The sequence below is a fragment of the Balearica regulorum genome, chromosome 8 (assembly GCF_011004875.1).
Source record: "Balearica regulorum gibbericeps isolate bBalReg1 chromosome 8, bBalReg1.pri, whole genome shotgun sequence".
NCBI lineage: Eukaryota > Metazoa > Chordata > Aves > Gruiformes > Gruidae > Balearica > Balearica regulorum.
In genome coordinates this window covers 30,887,919-30,911,945 of record NC_046191.1, presented here as the reverse complement: position 1 = coordinate 30,911,945, position 24,027 = coordinate 30,887,919, and the positions used below count along the sequence as shown (strand labels likewise).

Here is a 24,027-nt window from a genome sequence, read left to right as displayed (position 1 = left end):
TTGAATGAGACAGATTTGGCCCAGTTCCCCAGCTGGTGTAAATCAGCACATGCCCACAGAGCTCAGAGCCTCCCTGCCCTCTGCTGATGACTTAAGCCCACTTCTGTGCACGCAAGGAATTTCAATGATGCTGCCCTGCGTTGACACATCGACCCAGCACGCAGCTTTTAATGCTGCTCAACAGCTCCAGCGTGGGACTGTGCATGTTCTGCCTCACTCGCCTTCGGGACACCTCACGCCATGGGCTAGAAGACAGCACGGATACTGCCAGGGCCCTTCCCTGGGGTAGAAACCTTTCCACTGCCAAGAGGTATCCCATTCTACTGGGTCTTCACTTCTAGCAACAGGTAGAGCACCCTGCTACTCCCAGTACTCAAACCAGGCTGCTCTTGATATGTTACACTAATTCTCTGGAATGTGGCACAGGAAGGGTGAGGAACAGGCACCTATTTACATATTTATTTTGCCTCCCTGCCTCTCCTTACTCACCTGAGTAAGGAATTAGCCTACCTGGCAGCAAGGTAAAAGGCACGGGGAGGCTTTGCAGCAGCACATGCTTGAGGAAAGACAAGAGGCATGCCAAACACAACTCCTAAGCCATGTTGCTGCTGGAAATCCCCTGGAATTAGCTTTCTTATGATGCAGATATTCCTTGTCTCCACAGCTCACCTGTAGGTCTGTCCAACCTGAGCAAGGTGCTCCTGAGAGGGGTAGGAGGGGACCAGGAGAAGATGCGGTACACCACAGCACTGCCACCTCAGGGCTAGCAGGAGGTTCGGGGTCTGAATAGGATAAGGAGACAGGGCCAAAGACAGTCAAATCTCTGCCAAAATGCATTTTTTCCATGAGTTTTCACTTATCTGATTAGGGACATAGTACAAGAGACAGTCTGGAGGAGCAAGAACTGTTAGTCTACAGCCTCCAGCACTGATCAACTGGATCTTTCTTCCCCCACAGAGGAGACTGCTATAGTGGTCCAGGAAAGGAAGGGAAAAGCCAAAGCAAAGCAAAGATCAAGCTAACAAGAGGAAAATCTCTGGCTGGCATGTGTCTTGCTCACCTTGATTAGCCGAGCAGGATATAGACATAAAATTACAATTGCTTCCTCTGTTCGCCCTTGCCCCCCCCTTTTGTGTGGGGAAGATGTTAAAAACGTCAGGCTTGATTTACCCTGACACTCTGACTGACTCACGACAGCTATAAATCCTCCCCACCAAACGCAAGCTCCTCTCTACCTGCTGCACGGCTGAGGATCGCAGGGGGAGGAGGTGGGGAAACACAGTCTCCCCCTCTCGCTCCACACATCAAGCCCAATAACTGCTTCTTTCGCCCACCTCAAAAGAGGAGACAGGCAGCTTTTGTTCAGGTTGCTCACGCTTTTGGGCGAGTGTGTTTTAAACAAGGCCATGCGATATCTCTTTCGCTTTGCGGCTGTCTGTGTTCATTTTTATTGATGCAAGAATCTGGGTATGTGCTGGAGCACGCACGTTCAGCTCAATCTGACCACTGCCAACTGCGTTACAGCTCAATTTCACCAGGGTGATTAGCTCCAAAAGGAGAAAGGAGGAAAAAAAAAAGTGCCAACCTATCCTTGTGCAAACTTCCAGGCAAGAGAAGCACAGAAGGCAATAGCTGAAGTGTGTTTTGGATAGAATAGCAATAGAAAGCGCTAGCCAGGAGGGAAGGAAAAAAGGAGATAGGGAAAGGATAAAAGGAGAGAGGAAAAGATCTAATAGGAGAAACGGATGTGGTGCAGTCTGGGATACTGTTCTGGCACGTCTCCAGAGGCTGAGGCAGTTCCTACAGGATGGAGGTTTTCTTTTAAAGATACTAATGGGCTGATTTGCAGAGCTGCCTGGCTCCCAGGCCTCCCACAGAAACTACTCCTCAAACATCATTAACATGTGTGCACTACTGAGAAAGCCTTCCAAACATGACCCCACAGCCACGCTGCCCAACTGCGGCAGCCGACTCAAACAGTAGCTAAATGGGAGACGAAAAGGACCCACCACCTTCCCTCGTCCAGCCATCACGTACCACACTCGCACACCGGCGTTTGCTGCGGCAGCGTCACGTCTCATAGCTGGGATGAGATTCACACATTTGGCTCTTACCTCGAGGCCACTGCCTCATGGGTTTGTGGTGTCCTCCACCTCTCCGAGCCCAGATATTTCTAGTGTAGAACCATGGTGTAGCCCAGCATCATCGCTCTTCCTTCATGACCTGTGCTTCCTCATCCAGCACCCAAGGTCTCAAGTGGTTGGAGAAGACTCTGGGAGGATCCACACCTGAAAAAAGAAAGCACTGTCAGTGGAACCACAGCAGTGACATCCTCCAGTGCTCAGCCCCTGAGCCCCTGTTTCAAGACAAGAGGACATAGTGGGGATAAGAACACAGCCACAGCCTTGCCAAGGGGAGGAGGGAGGAAACAAATCACTGATGGGGTATCTTTGGCCCTCTTCTTGTTGCAAACCCTTCAGCTATGTTCAGCACCCCCAGGGATCTGTCGTCCATGATGATCTAGTCCCACTTCACATCTCTCCTCCTCTTTTGGACTCCACAGCAGCACATGGCTATGAAATACATATGTAATAATGCACTTCAGAAAAATGGACTTCCTTTCATTTTCTTTAAACCTTCTGCTTACTGAGTTCACTGGGTAACCCTCAGAACTTGAATCACAAGACACTGCAATCATCTGTGCCACCTCTTCTACTCCCCTCTGGACTGTACGTGGCTTGATCATACCCCTCTCCCAGCTGCCGCCTCACTCAACCCACACATCTCAATCTGCTTAATCTCTCGTCGTGTGGAACCTCCCCTGTACCTGCATCTTTCTGAGGTTTCCTATAACCTTCCCAACAGAAGATGGTCACTACTCCAGTGGTGGCAATTTTAGAGAGAGAATTTAATTCTCACCCTCCTGGTAACACATCTATTCCTATTTTGACCACCACTGAACAGAGGCGAGACATCTAAAACCCACGCCAACGTTGGCAGAGAGCTGGCTGCCATGCAGAGTTATTGACGGAGCCCAGCAATCCCTTGCCACGATTATTCCAGATACTGAAGGATCAACAAAATTGCTCATGTTGTACTTTCAGGAGGCTGCTGGAAGGATACTTTGTCAAATTACTGGAGGGACCAACAAGACATATTCTGGAGCTTGGGGCTACTTGTGTTTACTAGCACAACCACTACCGAGTTTATATCTTATCTACAAAAACAAACCCAGAAACCTCTCCATCCCAAGAGGGAGAAAACACCATTTGCACAGTACAATACAACACAACAATTCTCAGTGACATTGGCACGCTGAGCTCCCTTTTGCAATCTTCTGGTTAAGAAAAGTTCCAAAAAAGAAAAAAATGTGTGTTGTGCGATAAACAAAAGCAGCACGGCTGGAGCTCCTGTGATATGGAAGTCCATTTCTCTGTAGTTATTTATAAACTCTTTCTTTCCAATAGTCGGTAGCTTCATAAACTAGAGCAGATCAATACACCTGAAAAGTTAGAGGCAGATCAGAGGGAATTAGATGACATTGGTGTATGCATGTTTAGAAATTGGAAGAGACGAGCATGATCAAAACATGTAGGTCAAAAAAGCCTTTCTTCCCCCCCCAATCAGGTATTTTCTCCATTTCCAAATAATTTTTTCTAGGTGTTTGATATGATAAAAATGCTTATTTCATATTTTATTTTTATCCCCCAAATCAAGTAATTTCTGATCTTTCCCATTGAAAAATGCCAGAAATCCAACATATGGGGGGGGGGGGGGGGGGGAGAAATCTGACACAAGTTACTGTATCTTGAGCCTTATCTTTGCTAATTTTTCACTCAGCTCCAGTCACTGCTTCTTTAAGCTGTTCAGAAAAAGAAAAAGCATCCTTTTCTCAGCGGAAGCACTGCAGCTTCTGGACAGACATAGTTATTCTTCATGTGCGAAAAAACTTACAGGCTCCAGGCTGCTGAGACAGACCGGAGATCACCCCCAGCCATGGGAACGTGAACACAGCGTCAGGGTTTCTCTTCTGCGAGGCAAGAAACCAAGTCCAACTCTCCGAGTTGCCTCCGGGTCACTTCCCCGGGCTGTCTGCAATCCAAATCAAATCACATCTGACTTCGGGCCAAGTTCAGGAAACTTGATTATCTTTCTCCCCCTATCCGATGGGAGATGGCAGGTTGAGGGGAAAGAGAAGGGAGGAGTGAAAAATTAACACAAGCACTTAAGATGTTATGAAACTGCAATATGCATCTCTAGCCTGCCCCCTGGTCCTCAAGCCCATACATTATTTAACAGAAAAGAAAGCATAAATGAGCCAGAACAATAGCTAGAGGGAGGAAGAGGAATATATATATATTTTTAATTCCTTAAACCATGCCCATTAGTTTTGTTTCTTATTTAGGATACTGCATTAATCATGCTAATATTTTACAGCCGGGCTGTACACTTTAGCCATTACTTTAATCAAACCCATCAGCGTACCCAAGAACACGCTACCAGGTGGGAATAGCTGCTACCGCTTGCTGTTAATTACTTTGCATTTTACAGCAATCAGCAGCAGGGGCTGAGATCATAATAAATTCATGACTTATGGGTCCATAAAATCATTACCGTAGGAAAATATGTTTTATCAGGCATTCGTCGGGCTGCTGCTCAGAGAGAGATTTCTTGAAGGAAATGACACCCATGAAATTAAACCAATCCTTGCAGTCAGCAGAAATGCTAATGTGGGCACAAACAGAGCCGAGGCTTGCGCGGAGCAGAAGGGTGGGGGGAGCGGAGGGAGGGGAAGATGGAGAAGGACTTTGCCAGTGTGGAAGGAGGGAAGGCACTGGGGGAAAGCCAGCTCCCCGCAGGACAGGCGGGACGGAGGGAGGACAGAGCACTGGAGGGAAAGGGAAGAACTGAGAGCAGGATGCGGGGCTGCTACGGGGTCTCAGCACCGTCACTGTCACAGCCTGAACCTGCAGGAACATTGCTCCACGGGGCATCTGAGCATAGGGACATAGAGGGAAAAGTTACTCTCACCCTTCTAACAGGACAAATCCTTCCAGCTAAAGACACACTGATGAGTTGACGTGCAGCAGCTTCAAAAGCCCGGGCTACATTCCCTCTCCGATAGCAGTTTTCCAGGAGGGAAGACAACACATTCATAACTAATCACAAAATCTCTTCACTTAAATGATACGCCTGTGGCTTTGCACATAGGTAATATCAGCTTGGCCTGAACTTCCTGTCCCAGGATAGGGTCATCCGAATCCAGAAGCTTTAATTCAATCACCTGACAGCCCACACAGATTACATGGGATGTTACAGATGTGATCAGTGCAGGACCCACTCCGCTTCGAGCACAGCAATGCCATCACAGTAAAATCGAGAGCGACAGTGAAATCAAGCAGTGTCAAATTGACATAAAGCAGCAATAAAGAAGCCTCAGGATTTAAGAAGCATGAAAGGAGCCTAAATGAACTTGCTGAATATTTTCTAAGTCTTTTCTGCACTTGCATAAAATCCCACAGCACTTCCAGAGTCATTAGCCCTGCCAGTTCCTAAAAAACAAATAAGTTCACTTTTAATTTTTTCTTCTTTGTTTTTTTTTTCCCCCCTCCAATCTAAGAGCAACTGAGTTTTCTTTGGCAAGAAGCCACTGGCTCTTTAAAGCTCTTGTGTTTCTTGGCCGGTGAAAATGAAAAACTGGAATGCCAACCAGAAAATACCCCCAAAGTGTTAAATTGGCCAAGCCCTTGTTTTTTACTGTTTGTTTCAGTTCAAAAATACTAAGGAAGCTCAGTCATAGCTGGTTTGTTTGGTTTATTCGCCTCTTCCAATTACGCTGTGCAAACAGGGAACATTATTTAGTGTTATTTAAGCATGAAATTATAACAGATCATTTTAAATATCAAGGTCCTAAAAATAAATCTTTCTATCAAGGCACAGCAGGTCTAGATCTACTAGCTTGTTAACATCCACTGGGGTGGGCAGATGGCAGGAAAACCATGGTGGAGAGCTCACCGCGTACAAGATTTGTTGCTTTCCTTTCTGGGGATCACAAAAACCTGGGCAGCTCAGCTCCAGGACTGCATTGCTAGGGCTGGTTTTGAAAGGGACACAGGAACAGAGCAAGCTTGATGTCCCCCAGGAACATCATCCTGCCCTGGGCTCTTCCACTTCTACACAGCCCAGAAGAGCAACATCAGCCGAGAGTTGCCCACGATCTCCAGGGAAGATCTCTGTGGGTCTCGCCTCTGTGAGACGTGGTCTGTAAGAGGGTTTTTGTTATTCCTTTACCCCAAGAGGTTTTCCTACAAGACAACTGTGCCTGCAGCACCCCACACAGCTCTGTGTGGTACCTACAACCCCATTCCATGGAGAACAGGTCCCCACACCCTTACGGTTAAACCAGGACTCTTGGCCAGACCACATTATGGCGCTCTCCCTCCAGGTACTGCACTTGGATTTCTTTCCCTGAAAAATCTAGGGACACATGGGAAAACACAGAAAGAGATCGGCCCATGCCAGCCAAAAGGAGAAGGCATGGACCTACACCACTAGAGATGCTCCCAGGTCCAGTTTAAGCTCAGATTTCCACCCTATAGTCCAATGAGCCAATACCACGCGGAAATAACAGCCCCAGGACTACATTAGTCTGACACCAACCTTCATCCAGCTTCTAGATACCTTGTGCTACATCAAAACATCCCCATTGTCATATCTGGGGCCTCAGGGCAAGCCCCAGGGCTCGGCTTGCAGAAGTGCTTGTGCCAAAACCTCCTGTGCAGCCCCACCAACCGCAATCCCCCTCCCCAGCCCCACACAGTGAGCTGCCCAGCCCCTTCCCCTCCATCCGGACCAGTGGTGGATCAAAGGCGATGCGCAAACAAAAACGCTTTGTGTAGAACAAGCCGTAGGTAAGAGCAGGTTGCGGCGGAGCACTGCTGTCCCCAGACACGCTGCTTTTTCTTTGCAAGCTGTCTTTACCTTAAGAAACCCCCATCACTCTAATCCCTGGGAGTAAACTGCTCCAACCGCAGCCCAGACAGCTGCTCACTGCTCAGCATCGCTGGCCTAGCTTCAGCCCTGGCTGAGAGGGAGCAAGGAGGAACCAAGACTTGCAGCCAGATGCTCCATCAGCCCCTCAGGAGCTCCTAACCACCCAGGGCAAACCAGTCACAGCCTCTCTGTGTGATAAGCTATTTTTCTTTGGGTCTGGCATCTCTAGTTAACCCCTTCCCTACCTCCCCAAGGTACAGGAACAGTCCAGATCACACTTCAAGATCTTTCTGTATCAGCAATCCCCAAGATTCAGAAGGGCAAAGCAGCACAGCGAGCCATCACGGAAACATTTGCCCATAAAATACCATGCTCCAGCCAAGATTACCTTTACCCTCAAGGAATCAGGCCAAATTACCTGGGGCAGACCCCTCTGTGTGGCCCAGGGTGGGACCCTCACCTTTTTGCTTCCCTGTAGTGGGTTCCAGGTTGGCTGTTACTATTGGGGCCATAAGTAACCTCATCTGACAGGTACTGCAGCCTGAAGATTTCCCCGTTATGGTCCTACCCAGCTATAAATATCCTTTTCTTCTTCAGGGAAAGAACGTCTGACCCGAAGTGTATGAAGCTTCCTGACAGGCTGGGAAGAGAGAAGAGGTTTAAATGTCAGCTAAAACAATCTTCATTTTCTTTTCTAAATTTGCAAAGCTCCCCGAGTCACTGGAGTGAGGCATTTGCCTGTTTGAAGTTCAGCCTGAAAATCCTTTTGCAAAATATTTGCTGAAACACAATAATGCCGGAATTGGAGGGGATTAAAACGGTTTCTGTCCTTGCCCCATCCCCCCTGAAGCCCCTCTTTAAAAGGGTTTCTGTAGAGGCAGGGACTTAGGTCCCCGTGTCTTGAAGGCGCAATACAAAAGAGAGAGGGAAAGAAATAAAAACGTAAAGCTCCTAACATCACTATTATTGAAATGCCTCATTTGACATTTTGACTGTTTCAATTAGCTAACAAGGAACGCTCCACTTAATCCACCCTCAGATGCTGAAAGAAACTAAGTCTTTCCCTTCCCCCATCCCAGATCCCGCCTGGCAGCTACTTCCCAGCCTCCGGAGAAATCCCAGTCTGGGTGACGGCTCCTGCCCCGGGGGAGCCGTCAAGCCAGAGCCTACCCAGCCCAGTGCCGGCTGACATCAGGGAGCATCCTTCCCCCAAACCCTATGCGCCTTCAGACACAGCATCAGAAAGTCTGAGGAAGAAGCAAAAGGGCACCCCAAAAAAAAAAAACCAACCCCAAACCCAGACAGTGCCTTTTCTTACCGTTTCAGGAAACACAAGAGTAACATGGTACTGCGAGACCATCAAAGAGCTGCTGGTTTGAACCGTGGCAAGCTGAAAAATGACCCACAATGATTTGGCACCTGCAAGAGAGGAAGAAACACCGCGAAAACATTGCCCACCTCCTGTACATGGTCCTGGGCTAATTTGATTGGGTTCATTTTATTTCTCCAGGATTTACCTGCTGCTGTGATTTTATGCCAAGGAAGCTGAACAGCTGGGAGCTCTCCTGTTGGCATGTGTAATGACCGGAGCTTTCCTTCACAAAGCATTTTACCACCTTAAAAACACACGTACACACGCTCTCCATCCCAGGGATGAGCTGCTGCTTGCTGCTGGCTGGGAGGGGGGACTTGTGGCCATTACAGGGGAGACACTACACACTCCGTAAAGTCAGGGCGATCGCCTTCTGCTGGGGGAGCTCTCGGGGAGATTGATTACCCTGCCGGGAGCACTTCACTCGCCTTGGGCAGAAAAGCAATTCACCAGCTCTTTCGTGGCCTGACTTTCAAAGACAGCTCTCTAGGCACCACCAAGAGTATTTTCTCCCAAGTCTGGAGGTGGAGGAGGGCACAAGGAAGGAATGACACATGCAAAGCCACACAGAAGATGTTTGGTGTCCAGGGGACAGCACCTCACCCCAAAAAACTGGAATCTTGGAGGCAGTAGGCTCTTACGGACCTCGGTCAGGCAATGTTGTCCATCCTTTGTACCTGTTTGAGGGGGTCAAGGGGCTGAGAACAAGAGGTGGAGAGAGAACTACCCAGGGACAGTGCGTGCTCGAACTACAAGGACTTTCAGGTCCAAACCTGAAAGCTTATAGAGTCTGGTGGAGAGGAGCAGGAGCTGCCTGACAGGCAGCAGAGTGAGGTAGAGGCAAGGTGTCAAGAGTCAGTAAAAGCCCTTTAATTTTGGCCATCTCCCCTCCTGCCCATAAAGAATGCCTTGTGCGAGTGATGGGACAGATCCTGCTCATTTTATGCCAACCATGACCTCAATCTGTTCATCCTGTCTCAGCCAAGGACAATACTCTCCATGGGAGGAGAGCAAAATCATGCCCATTTCGAATATCCTTTTCCATTGCTACTTTAATAACTCCCGTAACCTCTGCTTGCCACAGGTATGTCAGCAAGAGAAGTAATATGCTCTAAGCATGAGGAAAAATCAAAACAAATACAAGTGTTTCCAGGATCACCTTTCCCAGTACAGCCTGCCTTCGTTTTGCACGGAAACCAGCCAGCTTCGTAAGAGCTGTGTCAGATGCCACCAGCTCCTAAATACAAAGTTAACTTCCATCACGTGGCTCTTCTCAGCAAAAGGCTTCTGACGTAGTTCAGAAAAACATTTGTGTGCCAGGCAGCACTTAAACGAGCGTGAGTCTGTGTACTGGGAGAACAAATAGCTTATAGAGGCGCAGGAAGGCTTTGTGGGAAACAGACCCTAATCCTCTTCTGAAATATCTTGGCTATCTTTGAGCTCCTAGCCCCAACAAAAGGTAGACAGACCATCATAAATAAGACTAGCAAGAAATGCCACGCTCCTGCATCCAGCCTCTGAGCATCAAATAATCACTACTGCTCAAGCTTTGCTTGAAAGCCGTCCTGGCGCTTCCCTGCTCCATAACCACTGGAAGGGACCAGCACCTTTCTGCTCTAACATGCAGGAGTCTTCTGCTTGTCACCAGCCTCCCAAGTTCATGGCCAGCCCATAATTAGCTGTCCTTGAACCAACATCTGCTTACTTTAAATGGTGCTTCTCCCTACCGACTATTTCTGCTCCAATATACATGCAGCACATCACCTCTCGGCCTTGATTTTGCGAAGCCAAACTCACTGTGATGGAATCTTTGCGCCTCTGAAACCTCTGTGTGCTCCTTTATACCTGCTCCCGCTTGACTTCACCGATCTTCAGAATGAGCGGCCAGAGCATCCCCATTATTCCTGATGTGGTCCCACCAAACTAGCTGACAGCAGTGCTAACACTTCCCCCAGCCCACCGGGAACATCCCACTGGGGCTTCCTACAATCGATCCCTGTTACTCCAGCCTTGGCTGCATCCCATCATCCTGGTGTCTCATACTCTTTGGAGAAAACACTGACCAGAAATTTATGAAGATATCAGGATAGGCTCTCCTAGAAGGAAAACAAAAAAATAATTTAAAAAAATCCTAGAGATTGAGACTGGATTCCCAGCCCTCCCTCACCACAGATGATTTACTCTGTCCTCCAGCTTCAGTAGCCAGGTGAAGAGAGCAAATGCATGCTGAAGAGCTGGTAGGACAACCAAACCCTCTCCAGAGCAGGACCTTGGAGTAGCCCTGCAAAGAAAACAGACTAAACTTCCCATATCCCCCCTGAAACAGATTATCCCTCCAGGGCAGTTCTTCTCATTCCCTGAGCATGGTGATGCTCAGGCACCCTCACCTGCGTGCTGAGAAAGCCCCAGGCACCTGGGGCATGAATTTCCCTCAGCTCTTCCCAGGCATGGGTGGTACTGAGTTTGTTCAGACAGGGTTGCCTCACCCTAGCTTTGCTCCTCTGCGTTCCCACCACAGAAAGGCAGGGTGGAGAGATGAAAAGGTCCTTAATTCCTGGGAAGGGCAGCTGAAGTCTCACCAGCTCAGCCCAGCACCCAGGAGCTACCTTACCACAAATAGAGCTGTCCCTTCATGAAAAAAAAAGCATCACTGCACCTGCAGAAGGGACCTGGCAACAACTTCTCCCTCTCAAGCAATTGCACAGATGATCCACAGGCACAAAATACCTGGTGCCTCCCAACCAGAGGCACCTCTATTAATCACAGCCCTCTGCAGTTAAAGTTATTTAATTCAGAGGTGAGAGAAGCTGCTCAGCTGTTTATGTCCAAGGGTTAAACTTGCCCCAGCCGCACACTAAACACATTTTTTACAATCTGGCAGTGATCCTTGCCTATTAAGCATCTCTGGCTTCAGAGAAGAGGTATTGATTTATTTCACTTTTATGGCTGGAGGTATTTATTCCTATTTGCTTTCTCACTTCTTCACCCCAGCTGGGGTGGGGGGGACGAGGAGGAGAAAAAAAAAAAATTACAAGGCTGGTAGAGCCAAGAGGTGATGACTCATGGTTTTCTGATGGAGGACACAAAGGCTGGGACAAGGGAGGTGGGGACCAGCTCCTGGGCTATGCCAGGGTTTGTCGCAGCTTTTATTTTCATCGTGAAAAGAGGCAAATACGTGGCTGGAAGAAAAGGAAATCACATCAAGCTTCAGAGGTAAGGTTCCTATCGAAGTTGCGTCCCCATAGGGTGCTTTGTGAGTTAGAGCTTGATTGATTTGTACCAGCTAAGGACCTCAGCAAATCTCTCCCGTGGGAAGGATGTCAACGCTTTCCCATATCTTAAAGCCAATCTGGAAAGGAAGATAAAACCATACTGCCGCAAGAGATGAGCGTGGACTAACATGCCTGATTTCAGCCCATTCCTCCCCATACTGCTGCAGACACCCATTTCCAGGCAAGACTCCTGGCCAGCCCCCCTCCAGTTTCTAACACCGTATTTCAATCTCCTCCTGCTACAACTGATGTTGGAAGGTGGCTGCCTTTGCTCTGCAGGGCCAATACAATTGCAGATTTGCACTCGCACCCTTCCAGATGTTTCTCTGCACACAGGTGATATGCTGTGAGATGCCTGGGGATGCAATGAAAGCAACAGGAGGACAATTCAGAGCCCTCCAAGGCAGCAGATGCCCTGGCTCATCGCATGACCTCCATCTCATGTGCCCAGCTTGTTCTGCCTCCTAGTTGGGAGCTTGCTTCTCAGAAATGCCAAAAAAAGTCACTCACCATAAAAAACCCCGAACACGTTTGTTTTCAGCAGCATCCAATGTCAATGCATCAGCCTTAAGCTTTGCCACAGAAACTTCTTGCAACACAGGACCAGACATAAAGAGTCCTACTTGTCTGTGACTGCCTGGCTTATTTTGGGAGCAGGTGAGTTTGGGGAGACAATGCCTTCCACTCCCATATGGACATTGTGCAGATGCAATGCAAGCCTGTGGTCTGTAGGCACCATCTTAGGATTTCTGGAAACACAGTTCGTGTATCGGTTTCTGAAATCCCACAGCACAGGGTATGGGGACAGAAACTGGGCAAGGGCATGGCTGACGCACTGGAAGTTGGGAGAAGAAAGGGAGGTAAGTGCCAGGGGTTGTGGGGGAGAAGCGCAGGGGTACCTGGACAAGGAGAGATGGAGCAGGTCTTGCTCCAGCAGTGAGAGGTGGAGAGGATTTGAGGGAGGTGGGTTTTGGAAGGTGAGAAGGGGTTGGGGGCTTGGGACCCCGTACAGAGCAGCAGCAGCCCTGCAGCACAGAGCACCCCAAGTCAAGGACTGGAAAAAAAACAACCACCCAACAAAAAACAAACCAGTAAGGATTTCTAAGCAGAATTAGGAGCCACTCAAAGCCCCCTTCTTTGCAACCTGCTGAACCTGCAAAACCCAGAGTCTCCAATCCACCCCAATCCCCTCCAGATGCCCTATGCATCCTCTGGCAATTTAGCATCACCCCAGGAAAGGAGAATTTGAGCTCCCATCCTATCTGCTTGTTTGCTGTCCCTCCTGCTTCAAAGAGAGGGCCGCATTTCCATTTGTCAAACGCAACATGCAAATACAGAAAAAATGAAAGGAAGAAGTGGGCAGGCAGGCTGGTGGCAGATAGCACAGGAGCCGCCACTGAGCGCAGCCAGTTCACGCTTCATTAGCATCCTCTCTCACCAAGCTGCGAGCACAGCCTTTCAGTCTGGCTGCACACAGACAGAGAGCAAGGGAAGGAGGCACATTTTCCATGTGGTGCCCATCTCCCCCCTTCCAAAAAGCCAGCTAACCCCCACTGAGGTTTCCCTGGGCTCAAAGGTGCACACTTCTGCTCCAGCATCTCCCGCACTAGTTAAATATACCTTCAGGCAAACGTCAAGAGCGAGCCCAGTTTGAAACTTATTGTGTTGTCAAGATGACAAGTGCTCTGCCAGGCTGTTAGTCTCTGCTGCCCTTCCTGTGTCTGTTCCCCCTCCCCTTTTGCTCATTAGAAGCTCCCTTGATAAACCAAGGCTGGATTTTTTTTTTTAATCATTTAAATGTTTTCTTAACTTCAAAACATCAACAGCAACAGGACTGAAAGAAGGAGAATGATGCTTTCCCTCCAATACAGAGATTCAGCCCTCTGCAACGCAGCACGGTGAGCTGGTGGACAGAGAAGAGCCCTGGCGTGTTGTACTTGTGTGTCAGTACGCAGGAGCCCAGCCTGGAGCTCTCGGTCCCCCATCCCGATCGGCTGCTGCCGGCTCACCCCAGCCTGGCGATGCTGCCGAGGGAGTCGGGGAGCCAGTCAGCACGTCCTGCTGCCATCTCGCCTACCCCAGCTTTCTCCATTCTCTTCTCCAGCACGCTCTTCAAAGCCCTCTGCTTCTGTCCTCCACATCATAACCTTTACGTGCAACCCAAACTTGTGTCTACACGAGGCTGGAGCCAAGGATGGATCCAGAGTCTGGACAACACTCACAAGCATCAACAACACAAAGCAAAAAGTCCTGACAGAGGAACCCAGGAGCCAGGCAGGAGCACAGGCTGAAAGTCAGACATCTGGAAGTCCAAAACACAGCAGCCAACAGCTCTGACTGATCCCAGCACAGGACTGCAGTGACCTTCAGGACAAACTTGTCTCACTGTCCTCAACGCTTCTCCTTTACCTTCAGTAAAATCTGCTTGTGGCACATTCCACCCCACGCGACCCTGCCAAACCTCAGGGCAAGGGAGGCCAGACCCTTACCCCTTCCTCCAACAATGGCATGGGGTTTCCCTCGCTGGGAGGGGCATTGAGGGCTGGCTGTGCTCTTGGCAGGACAAACCGGAGGGGAAGATCAGCAATTTGGCACATGGCTTTCTCCCTCCTGGCCTGCTTCTCAGTCCCTGTGTCTCCGTGCCCTTGGATTTCTGCTCCTGGTTGCTGGGTCCTTTAAGCTTATCAGTTAAGGATGGAGTTAACCGGTTTTGAGAAGCGCAAACCAAACTCCCCCTGAAAACAAGCTGGTGCGCTGAACCATCCCACAGGCCTTTTCTATTGCATCCTCCTGCCTGGGTTGCTCACGGCAATAAAATAATAACTCTTTTGCCCTGTTAGATGTGCTGGAAAGCATCTTGACTAGCAGCCCAGGCCCTTGGAAGAGCTTGCTTTAAGTCTTGGCCAAGTCACTGAATCATAACAGCTTGAGAGGGGAGATGAATTAAGCATTCTCCTCTTTGCCTGCAAAGGCCTTGGGGTGAGGGATAGAGGCCATCGAAACAGAAAGGACCCACAGGACTGTCAGATACACCTCTTGCCACAACTTACCTTTCCCATCAAGCCGTACTCCAGAGTTAAAGCTTTCAGTTTTCACTTATAACCTGGCTCCCTCAGGAAAAGAGGTCTATACAGCCGTGCAATGTGCCAGCAATTCTGGGACCAGGTGATGAAGACACAAGTATTGCAACAAGGAGGACAAGCATTCAAAAGAGAGATTCTGCCGCTGCTCAGCACAACCTCTGCTGAGCAGCACGGTGGAGATAGATCTCCACTAGCTTCAGCAGCTCTCACAGTGTCTCCAAGCAGCAGCAAGTCCTGCAGCTGGGGCTGAATGGCCATGGGAGTCTGCCTACCTCGCCTGGGCTCTTCCCGCACGGTCAATCCGTTCTCCAGGGCTGGCTCCCATTCCTTCCGTGAGCGCACACACAGCATCTGGCACAACAGGTCCCGAGCCTGAGCAGGGGCTTCTTGGTACCACTGACAAATAAACAACCATGATTAGCTCCTCTAAATGAGCATTCCCATCTTCTAATAAACATCGTAAAAAAGGAGAAATGAGATTTAATTCACTTTTATTGTCACAACTGACATGTTGCAAGATCTTAATTGGACTGAAAAGAGTTTCCAGTAAGGAGATGCTGTTTAACTAACTCATTAGCAGCAGCCTGACAGAGACGGATGCTCCAGTTTTAGAAGAAGGCGAAAAGTATAACCAGATCCCACCCCATCCCCACCTGCCCGTGCCACAGGCACAGTGCATCCCTCAGCCCCAGGAAGGGACTCACACTGAATAGTCTCTTCTTTAATTCAGGCACACAGCAGCCAGCGTAGCACACAGCAATTCAAACTTCTGCCCTGTGTTCCCTTCCATAAATCTGCGTCAGTCAATAACGACCCCAAAAAGGGACCTGTGGGCAGCTACGCTCAAACTGAAAATATTGGAGTCTTTTGGAATCCCCATTTCTATGCACTACCTACAGGATATTCAAAAGTCCCTGAGCAACCAGGGCTCTTTGCAGGCTGTGCTTCAACCTCTTCTCCAGCACAGTTTCTACACCAGGGTCCCACAAGGTCTTGAGAAGGAAGGCAAGGAGTGTAGCTCCTCATCTTTCTCCCAGAAAGCAGAAGGACCGCTTTGCTTTACATATTAAAAAAAAAAAATCAATCCAGGGACCAAATCAGATAAATCATCACCCTAAAAAGGCAAACTTTCCAGTAAATTCTGAAACCCAGGGGCTGGAATGGAAAATGCTGTGCAGTTGTCGCTGCCACCCCAGCATCAGTAGCACCCGAGCATCTCAGACATGGACAGACAGCTCTGTGCCAGTTGCTCTACCCAGCAGATCTGGAGCGGCACCTGGCTGGTTTACTCCAGCTCTCTCTTTCCCAATGCAGATAAATTTAGTTTTCTGCTCTCGCTGCCTGGGGAAGAGTAGGGAGGGGGAGCTGACATCTTTCAAATGAGACCTTAAAAATAAGCTGTCTGCATGTCTGGACATTGAAGAATTCCAGGCAGAGCTCTGTCTGGAGTAGAGAGCTTGCTCCAGCACCCTAACCAGGTTGTACCCTAACCAAACTGCTACCCACCCAGAAACAGCTGCACGTCAACAGCACAACAGTCCTTGTTCGTAGTGCAATTGTCATGACTAGCATTTCTTGCTGTGCCAGGGATGCTCTGGGTGTGCCACTTCGTTATGTGCTGCATACACACGCAGCGACAGTCCCAGCTCTTCGTTTCTTAAGGTCTTCACAGAGATCTGGAGGACAAGGGGCCAGAGCAGAGCCAGGAAGAAAAATCTAGATCACCCATCTTCCACAACTGTGACCCACTCCAGTCGCTAGCCCAGCTTCCCTCCCGGTGAAACGCTTGCTTTTCCTGGGGCCGAAAGCTGCTCTGTAAAGGCGAGTAAGCATTTGATAAAGAAAATAACAGGATGAATAAAACCATGTGTTTGTACAAGAAAGCTTTTGCTCTGATCTTTAGTGCTGCAGTATGTTTTGACCTACTATTGCAAGACTCAGCTACATCTTCCCTCCCTCCAAATGTGACAGAAGGCAAAAAGGAAGCCACGGCTGATGCCGCAGAGCTCTGTGCTGGGATTCCAGCTGACAAACAGCATCAGCAGGGCTGCCCACACATACACGGATTAAAACCCACACCCTCCGCTCTCCTGTCACCTGCAGGAGGAAGCGCACACATACATACATACACACATACATACGGGCCTGATTCTCCGCTCAGACACTTGGTGAAATACCAGCAGCCTCCAACAGGTTTGTACGCGAGGAGAAACACACCCACGAGATATTTCCTAATGAGGGCTGACATTTACCAGCTACCACAGATCCTACGTTACCAAGAATAAAACTTACAGGCAGAACCGTCTCTGCTCGGACAGGGCTGTTTTCTGGCAGCGAGCCGGCGGGGCGGAGGTGGGTGCAAGCTCCAAACAGTCCCAGTAGCGATGGCGTGCAGAAAACGTAGGGACTGAGCAGCCATGCAGCACGTACGAGGAGCTGAGGCTGGGTTTGTAAGTGGCATCTGCTCTTCCGCAGCATCCAAGGGGAGGATCAATGACTCTAAGTGGCCTTCCTCATACAGCCTCTCCAGACCGTCTGGCTACTATACAACCCTGTTGGCTTATCAGCTCTGTGTGGATACAGAGGGAAGAGAGCCACTTAGCACCACTATCAGAGGCTCGCAGAGTGACGAAGACCCCAAAAAGCTCTAACAAACAGCTGGGATCTCACCCAGGACAGGATTCCAACTCGGAGGTTTGTTCCAGAGAGATTTAGTGCCAGTTCCTCTTCAACACGGGCAAGCCCTGAACCACACGCAAACTAAGTGCATTTTGCAATGCACTCCAAACCCTTGCTGGACATGCCTCATCTGATTTACCATAGCTGCCAAGGAAGGTGGATTTATTCCCAAATTTAGCAGCCACCAAATCAATGTGAGTGTTCACGTGGGGATTTGCCACGAGCTTTTGTTAAGCCAGAGCAGGACTTGCACACTGAACAGCCCTTCCCTCAGGAAGCATCGAGCCCACAGCGAGCAGAGGCCTCGCTCCATCACAGCGTGGGTTGTTCATAAGGTATCTCACTCCTGCCTAAATCTAGTGGTGATCCTGCTCAGAGCTGGTCACCCACCTTTCAACAGATGACACGGTGACAGAAGACAAGGAACTGAGAAGGAAAAGGTCAGCACTCCAAATTGTTCTTTTAAACTTCAACCCTAGCTTGGCATGCAGGGCATGTGGCAGTGGGTTTATTTTTCAGCGAACAAGTTTCCTTTCTTGCAATCAACTCAGAAGCAATAAGAGGTGGGTTTCAACACGGCATAAATCTGCCAGTGGCATATCAAAGCTTCTGAATAGCAAGGGCACAGACAATTGTCCGGTGGAAAAGGAAAAAAAAGGTCAGAGCAGTAACTCTTCCAGTATTTGTTCCACAAACAGAGAAGGTTTACACAGCTTTTCTGGGCAATTAATGGGCAGGAAATAAATCTCAACAGAAACTCATCATCTTCTCCTCGCTTTGCAGCTGAATCTCTTTGCCTCACACCCCTAGCAATGTCCCCAAAATACTTTGCAACAAGATATCAGTTACACAACCCAAGGCTGCGCCCCAAGAGCCGGTGGAGAACTGTATTAAATTTAATAGCATTGCTCCAGGTAATCTACGACCGCTTATAATCAATTGTCCATGCCCGCTGCAGCATGACTACAGCCGTCTTCCCAGGGCTGCAGGTGCAGGACTGGCAGAGAAAGCGTCTGCATAGGCTGGAGACGAGAGTGAGCTCTCGCATGGCCTTGAGCGCATGGAGAGGCTGGGAGGCAGCCAGCCCACCCCTGCTGCCACGCTCCTGTAAAGCCAGGGTTCAAGGTCTCTTGGTGGACCGGAGAGCCCCGGTATGAACACGCCAGCTCCAAAGAGACTATTAACCATGCTGGAGGAAAAACAGCAAGGAGGAGCCAGTCTCTCCCCTTTGGCATCAATTCAACGAGGCAAGAAAAGAACCACTGTCTCTGTTTTATGCAGAGGAAAACGATGTGCAGGGAGACGGGAAGGATTTCTCCTCTGCTGTGGCAGAGCTGGGAATCAACCGGCATCTCCTGCAGCCCCTGACACCTCGTGTCCCTCCCCACGCTCTGTGGCACCAGTGTTGTTCCATTGCCTGGCTCCAGGCTCCTCCGCAGCGCTGGCAAAGAGGAGCACGAGCAGCCCCGGGTGAGGGACCAGGGCTGGGAGAGCCAGGCCAGGCAGGCAGAGGGGAGAGGGAGAGCAAGGGGAGAGCTTCAGGAGCGGGTTTTGCTACTCTCACCCTTGCCACACGGGTAAACACTACTGCACGTACCTCAACGCTTCCCTCAGCTGAAGCAGCAGGAATTAGCTCAAACCACCACCAAAAACTGAAGAAGAGGCAGCCCCGGATCACAGGTCAGCTGTTAGCACTACGCCAGACAAGTTCATGCAAGATCTGAGTCCAGCCTGTATTTCTGGCCTGCAAAACAGATCTAGTCCTCCCAAGATGCAGGTAACTTGGATTCATAAAACTCGGAGGAGCCAAAACATGTATGAACTGGTTGCCTGATCTCCTGCTCAGACCTTTTAACTGAACATGGCACTTCTCTTCCACCCTGCTCAGCTTTTCTGGGGACCTCGGCAAGGGGCTGTATTTTCTTGCCAGCTCCCAGGAAGACAGTAAGATGGAAGAGTTACAGGACCCCAGTCTACACGTGCTGCATTTCACAGCACCCAGGAGCAGGAAGACATCCCCAGCTCTCCAAATCTTCCTTTCCTCCTTTTGACCACAAGTGAGTTTAGCCTGAGATGAAACATGGTCAGAAGCCAACGAGCTTGGTCCCCCCTCTGGGAGCTGCAAAGACTTCAGGGAGAGGCCACAGGCAGGCGGCAGCGGGCTCCTTGGGCAGCCCGTCACCCAGACTGCTTTCGGAGGGCTCTGCAGTGTGAGCAAGAAAGATTTTGCTTGAACAAATGCTACGAGGGACAGGAGCCTTCTTGGTAGGCCTCCCACCCTCCCTCCACCCTCTCTTGCTTCATAGCGATGGACAAAAAGTACCTGTCGCACTGGCATCCAGGAGGGACAGTAAACACAAGCACAGCCTCTGAGATGTAGTCTCCATCCAGTCACGTCAGGGGACCTGGGAAAGGCAGAGGGCATTTAGCTCAGCATCCCCATCACTCAGGCCCCGAGCAGAGCTCGGTGCAGGCACGAGGTAGCAAGTGACAGCTCTAAGCGTGCAGGTGCAATTACAGTCCTCTCTCCAGCAACATTTTCCTCCCCTAGCCTCCCAGCTCTTCTCCAGCCCAACAGCAAGGCCTTATTTCCACACACGTGCCCCTCCACGCACACCGACTGCATCGGAGGGAGCAGACTCCTCCGCATCCTCAAGCACGTGCAGGAAACAAGTTGAGCATCCATACCGCCGAGCCCTTTACCAGCAGCTCCCAGTCACAGCAAGGGACTCCCATCACCTCCAAAAACCCCAGTACCTCCCCAACAGACGGCTGGTTGTCAGAGCAATCAAGCCCGAGCCAATTTCATCACATGGAGAGAAGGACAGCCAGAAGACTGCTGTCCAGCCTGCTAAAACCACTGGTCCCCTGAGGTCACAAAATCCAAGTCACTTCACTGAGGAAGCGATAAGAGGCAGCGGGGTGCTAAGCTGTCCACTTCAGCCCAGCGTAAATCTCAGAGCTTCTCCAAAGCTCCGCACGATAGGAAAGGCTACAGCTTGCCTGAAAAGCAGCCGCTGGCCTCCTGAACAGAAACATTGCCATCTAGAGGCCCCTTGCCTTGTTTGTGGACAGGCTTGGGAAAACTTGAGAGGAATTTCCACCCTCCCCAGGCATCTGTGCAGAAAAAGAGAGCTGTTAGCAGGGGAGAGAGAACCTGAGGTTTAGGTGTGCAGCATGGGCCAGCCTCCAAGAGATTTCAATCAATGTTGGATAGGGAGCCTAGGGGGTGTTGTGACACTCAGGTCTTCCTTTTCTCCTTGGGAGAACTTGGCCAGAGTGTAGGCACCTGTCTCTCCCGGTTGGGAGTGTCTGAAGGCTTGCCTTGCCCTCGGCAACCCTAGGGAATCTTCCCTGTGTCCGTGGGAAGACCATCCTGAGGTGAGTGGGCTGTCCTGTGGGGAGACACCAGTGGAGCCTTACTGAGGAGTCTGTGAAATGGAGACAGGTGTGAAAGCCATGGATCTCAAGCCTTTTCTGCACATAAGAAGTGCCAATGACCCAGCAAAGTCCTCTGTAAAGATGGGCTCAGATCCCAGCAGACCTCACTTTGGACCAGGCCCTTGCTCCACTGCAGAGACATCCTCCATCAGATTTTTGTCCCAGACTGCTCTCTAATTTAACAGCCCCTCACACAATGCTTTGTCTCCATCACACAAGACCAGAGACACATCAGGTCATGCAGTGGCACATCAACCAGCACCTCCTGGTCAACACAGAGAGGCAGGTCCTCCAGAGAGGGGTATGGTTCAGGCAGCAAACAAGTGTCCCCTGCAGAGCTGCCCGCAGTGTCCTCCTCTGGCATGTTACATGCTGCAGAGATCACACCTACACCAAAGGCCCTGGGAATCCCAGCCCCAGGAAACCTAAAGGACAGCAAGGGAGGCTGGAAGGGGCTGACCAAGATCCACGGGTGCTCACGGAGGCTGTGAGAGCAAAGACCATGCAAAGTACAGAGAAAACACTCCCTCTTGAGACCTGAAGGGAGCTGAAAAAAGCATGAGGAAGCTAGAGAGCATGACAGCCTCTCTCCTTTCCAATGACACATTAGCCAGCAGGCAAGGCTGGCTGCAATAGTGGCCCTAACAGCAGGGGCAAGCTGGAGATGAAACTAGGGGCCAGCAAGGCAAGGAAAGCGGGGGCCTGGGTAGACTGCAGGGGAGAGGATGTGTCAGGGAATTCAGTCAATGTCAAAGGCAAAAGGCAACCTTCTCATTTGGGGTAAACTGAGGCTGGCCCATTGAAATCAGCTTGCACCAGCAAAGGACAGGGGCTGGAGGTCGTAGCCTCCAAGCTGAAGAAACATCTCAGGCCTACAGAGCAGTCTACAGCCTGGCATTTTAGCTTCTGGTCTCACCCTCCAAAGTCCCCAGTAACAGCAAGGGCTGTGCCACTACACAGTCATTGTCGTGCCCAGAAAGTGGCCTAGACAGCCCTAGCTCTGCCCCATGGCAAGCACACCGCAGTGAAGGGACACATCCTGATGCTACCTCCACCTTTTCAAGCTCACCTGGGAATGCCCTTCTCACCATCTGCAACTTCAAGCACGTCCTCAAATCCAGACCAGCGCTTAGTCGGGAAGCTTTTGTCAGGAAAGATTAATTTCTGTGGTTTGCAGCTTTCTACCTGAGCTACCTTGGAGCTTGAGCTGTCTGGGGAGGAAGAGAAAAGATAATAAAATCCCCTGAATGTGTTGATCAGAAAGAAAGTCTGGTCGGGTGTCCCGCAGTCCTCTCATTTTTTAACTGGTGAATCACTGGAACGACCAAAGAAAAAGACGCCCACCCTGAGCCCTGGAAATCTCATCTGGGAAGGCGAGAGACTAGAAAAACACATTTGAGCAGGGGTATTGAATACGAACAGCTCTTCAGTCTTAATTAGGGCTGGTCCAGGCCAGGCAGCCATTAAGGTGCTTGTGCAGGGAGCTGTGGTTAGCACCCACTAATGGATGAGTAAGAAGACACCCCAGGATTAAAGCTATCGGCACCTCCGAGGACCAACGGAGAAGCAGCTTCCTGGCAGCTTTTTCTTCCTTTCCTCCGTGGTCAGCGGGTTGATGATGGATGCCTGAGTCCCAACCCTCCTCTCCCACAGCACATCATTTGATTTGTCGCAGACGTGGGGCTGGAGGTCCCCGGCAGCGCTCTGCACGCCAGGAGAGGTCACCGTCTCTTTGAATAACATCCTCTTGGAGTGCCAAGAAGTGACATCAAGCTTTGCCCCTTGCCACCCCCTTGGCATCACAAGGACGCTAGTCAGAGTAGGGGTTACAGGAGGTGCTTTCCCTGCCGTCTCTGGCTGCCCATGCATGATTTATACCTGCTGTGTCAGACGGACATTTACATACGTTGGCGTGATTGCACATGCTGCCTCCCAGCAGCAGCGGCACGGCTTAGAGATGGGTGTGGAGCTGGTCTGTGTTGTGCCAGCCCGAGCCCGCCTCCATCCCCCCCTCCCTCAGAGGAGAACTAATCCCCCTTACCCTGTCAGCTACGCTAGGCTTACATGGGGTAGATTAACCATCTCCTGGGATGCTGCTCCGCAATGGACCACGTTGGACAACCTAAATCACTCGAAAGATTTGCTGCTGAGATCCAGAGATGACACGAGAGCCAGCAACACGCCGGCAGAAGAGGCAGAGACAGGATGTGGATCACATGGAAGGCACTTGCCTCCCTGCATCCCCTTCCCAAACTTCCCTCCCCACCCCAGGGCAGGCTTGCAAGCCTGCCTTCTGCTCTCTGACCCCGCTTTGACAGGCACAGCTGGTCCACAGAGCTAGCAGATCAGACAAACAAGCCATGGCACACGACTCACGGAGCTAGGGAGGAACAGCCAAAACACGTAAGAGAGCGCCAGCCACAGGGAGAGCGCAGAGGGAGTCAGCGTCGTGAAACAGGGTAGCTCCGCAGAGCAAGGAGCCCCGACCATCCCAGGTCCTGGCTAGGAAGCCCCCCTTCTCCCAGCATCTGCAGTTTCAAGTTACTAAATGGCCTTACTTTAAAACACCTCTGAACATCACATAACAGGACAGGGTCTACAGCCATGTTTTCTCCTCCTCCTCACCACCTTCGCTGCTGCTCGCCAGCCCAGACACGAACACACATGAGCAGCCACCTACAAACATTACCTATGGCTCTAGAGGGACTTAATATTTAAGGTGGCATCTCTGCTGCCTTCTCTAGCTGGCAGGAGCCAGGGATGACGGGGAGGTTGAGGACATCACTGCAAGGCACTTGGCCCGAAATTACAAACATCATCCCACCGCTGGGTCACTCACCACAGGATCTTCCATCACCGCGGCCAGCTGGGACCCTCGGTAATTTTCAGCTGCAAAGTCAGCATTCAGGCAGGGCTGGTGCTGCTCTCCCAGCCACAACCCATGTATTTAAAAACCAAAAGCGCAGATAGGGAAATGCCGCGGGGGTGGTGGCAAGGGTCGGGGGGGGGGGGAGATGTTCATTTGTCCTTGGCAGAACAGCACTGTGGCACCAGCAAATGGTCGGCTTTGAGGGCAGAGGAAAGCACTGGCAGCTACAAATTACTAATCAATGTCAGGTAACAACAACAGCAGCTAATAACGAAGGGCTGATCAGCTTACTACAGCAGTAATTATTCCTGACATCAG

At 50.4% G+C, this 24,027-nt stretch overlaps 1 long non-coding RNA gene across 4 annotated transcripts in view; it reads right to left on the bottom strand.

Annotated features, from left to right (window-relative positions):
- Nucleotides 1–2,120: 2,120 nt before the first annotated feature.
- LOC142602805 (uncharacterized) overlaps nucleotides 2,121–24,027 on the bottom strand; it is a 55,076-nt gene continuing 33,169 nt past the window's right edge. The window contains exons 3-7 of one of the 4 annotated variants that reach the window (XR_012836632.1): nucleotides 8,511–10,461; nucleotides 8,312–8,412; nucleotides 7,454–7,633; nucleotides 3,955–4,159; nucleotides 2,121–2,288 (exon numbers count right to left, since the gene is read on the bottom strand). This is a non-coding gene — a long non-coding RNA (uncharacterized LOC142602805). Of the gene's footprint in view, nucleotides 2,289–3,954; nucleotides 4,160–7,453; nucleotides 7,634–8,311; nucleotides 10,462–19,722; nucleotides 19,805–24,027 lie in introns of all 4 variants that reach the window. The other 3 variants (XR_012836631.1, XR_012836630.1, XR_012836633.1) reach the window with 3 other exon arrangements.